Below are 2,627 nucleotides of genomic sequence, written 5' to 3'. Positions count from 1 at the left end.
ATTCCATACAAATTCAGAAAACAGAATTTAAATTCAGTCGTCTGCTGGAACAAATCTCATCACTTTCAATCTAAGTCATTTACACAAACACAAGATCTCAAGTCAAGACTTTAGAAACCTTTTCAAGTCATCAGAGTACAAGTCAGAGTCAAGTCCCAAGTCACCAGAACCCAAGTCAAGTCAAGTCTCAAGTCTTCTCTTCATGCATCAAGTCGAGTCTCAGGCTGTTCAAACTGGGACTCGAGTCCCCGCCTCTGCTCACCAGACACTTTCACAGTTTAACCAGTCGACTAGATGTTTAGAATAGAACAGGACTCCAAATGAAGGTTATCTGTAGTTTCCAGAGTCGAATCCACTCATGAACTGAACAGAGAATTCATGTTAAACTCAGCTGAGCTCCTGCAGGGTGAGTGTGAAAGTCTCCCAGCTGTGAGGAAGCAGAATGTGAACTGAACTGGAATGACAGGAAGCAGAACTGAATTCATGAAATTCCACTTCTAAGAGAGTTTGTCTCGACTCTAAACATTATGAATCAAACATGAAACAAATGAAACATCAAACACATTCAGTCATAATGTCTGGATTACCATCACATGTTCTGCATCAAATACCGGCTGAAAGGTTCCTTTAACAGTTTATGATATTCAGTATTGATAATATATAAAACGGTAACACTTTACAATAAGGATCACTAAGTTAAGGGTTAGTTAATGTTTAATAAGCATTAACTAACCCTTAATTAACAGTTAACTAATGTGTAATTTACTAATGGTGTTCATGTTAACTAAGGTATTAATTTATACATGATTTGGTTTATAAAGATGACTATTAAATAATGTATACATTAATACCTTAGTTAACATGAACACCATTAGTAAATGATTACCAGACACATTAGTTAACTGTTAATTAACTTAGTGACCCTTATTGTAAAGTGTTACCTATAACACTATGTGGAATCTCAGATATGTGGGAAGAAAAAAAAACATGGAATTTCACAGAATTTAACTGAATTAAATTCAACTTCCTGAAATTCCAATTCAATTCCAATTCTGTTTCCTGTAGTTTTTTCAAATTCCAATTCCTCAGTTGAACCGGAATTGATGAGTTGATTCATGAATTGGCTGCTGGTAACTTCCCCCTTCCAACCTGACGAAGGTCTTTTTATTAATAAAGTCTCCTATGTAAGTGTACAGGACCGTGTGTGTGTGTGTGTGTGTGTGGGAGGTTTTTCTTCTTTTCCATCCTGAACACTGAAACACAATCTGCTCATCCCTAAGAGGACAGCGGAGAAGTTTACCCGCTTCCTCCCTGAAGTGATTTCTTCAAATATTACCCATAAAATCCACCGGGAAAACCTTCAAACCAACAGAGTCCCTGCTGTGCCTGACATCAGGTCTGACCCGGCCTGAGGACGTCGACTCACAGCTGCTGCAGGAGCATGAGCAACACACTGCACCTCCCATTAGAGATCAATGGGAGTTTTGTGTCCGAAAAGAAAAAAAAAACAATTGTGAGAGAACAGAAAAATCCCGTCCCTCTATAACAACCATCTGTGTTTAATAACTCAGCACATGAGGAGTTTCATTACCAAACAAGACTGTGTGTATTTTCTATGAAGAAAACAAAAACTACCTGATGTTTATCGGCCAATATTTCAAAAACACAACCGATTTTATCATCAAAATGTTTGAGTTTGCTCATAATTTCAAGAATAATTTGTGATAATGAATGATTTAAAACTCTCATCAATAAAGATGTAGATGTTATTTTGGAAGGAAACTCTTCATACACACTGTGTCTCATACTGAAAGCGGCGGGCGGGGTCACCTGACCGGACGCGGTTACAGGCAGGAAAGTGTTTGGGTGGGCGGGGTAAACGTCCAGGATGACTCTGGGTGTGTTTGTTTTTCAGTGCAGGGCTTCCCTGTGGGTGGAGCTCTACCAGTCGGGTAGATGTGCAGCTCAGTGGTACAGGATGAACACGGGGTGTGCTTGTTTCGCAGCTCAGCACCTCCATTTTAGGCCAGGTTAATGTTAAGGTGTGTTTGTTTGTCTGTGCAGCACCTCCCTGTTCTGGTGGGGTTACAGCCGAAGGATTACACAGAGTATGTTTGTTTTTCAGATCAGTCCTCCCTCTGGTACACAGGGTGGGTGTGTGGGGTTACAGACTAGGATTAGGTTGGGTACGTTTGTTTTTCACTACAGCACCTCCCTGTTGACTGAGAGCGGATATGAGACTGAAGGTGAGGATTCAGTTAGGTATGCTTGTTTTCTATTACAGCGCCTCCTGTTCAGCTGAGCTCTGGCGGGTGGGGTGGATAAGTATCTGGGTAGTGACAGAAGCCAAGATTATGTTGGGTATGTTTGTTTCTTCATGCAGCATCTCCCTGGTTGGTGGAGCATCGATGGTTGGGATAGATGTTTATACAAGAGTAGTTTTGGGTATGTTTGTTTTGCAATGTACCACCTCCCTCTTTGTGGGGATAAAATGGGGGTATATTTGGTTTTCAGTGCAGAACCTCCTGGTTGGGGTAGATACACAGCTTGGTGGAGCTACAGGGTAGGACAGGGTAAGTTTGTTTCTTATTGCAGTATCTCCATGCAGCTGGGAGGAGTTCCAGACT

The 2,627-nt window shown here is 41.0% G+C and overlaps 1 protein-coding gene across 1 annotated transcript in view; it reads right to left on the bottom strand.

Moving 5' to 3' along the window:
• Positions 1-923: 923 nt before the first annotated feature.
• LOC139639574 (protein phosphatase 1 regulatory subunit 14A-like) overlaps positions 924-2,627 on the bottom strand; it is an 8,428-nt gene continuing 6,724 nt past the window's right edge. The window contains exon 4 of the mRNA XM_071513698.1: positions 924-2,627. This exon is cut by the window's right edge and continues 649 nt beyond it. The gene's annotated coding sequence lies outside the window, so the exon portion shown is untranslated.

Source organism: Centroberyx affinis, unplaced genomic scaffold, assembly GCF_046629955.1.
Source record: "Centroberyx affinis isolate AG114_WGS23_722 - 3 ecotype Tasmania unplaced genomic scaffold, CSIRO-AGI_Caff_v1 ptg007422l_1, whole genome shotgun sequence".
NCBI classification, from domain to species: domain Eukaryota; kingdom Metazoa; phylum Chordata; class Actinopteri; order Beryciformes; family Berycidae; genus Centroberyx; species Centroberyx affinis.
This window is presented reverse-complemented; position numbering and strand designations above follow the sequence as displayed.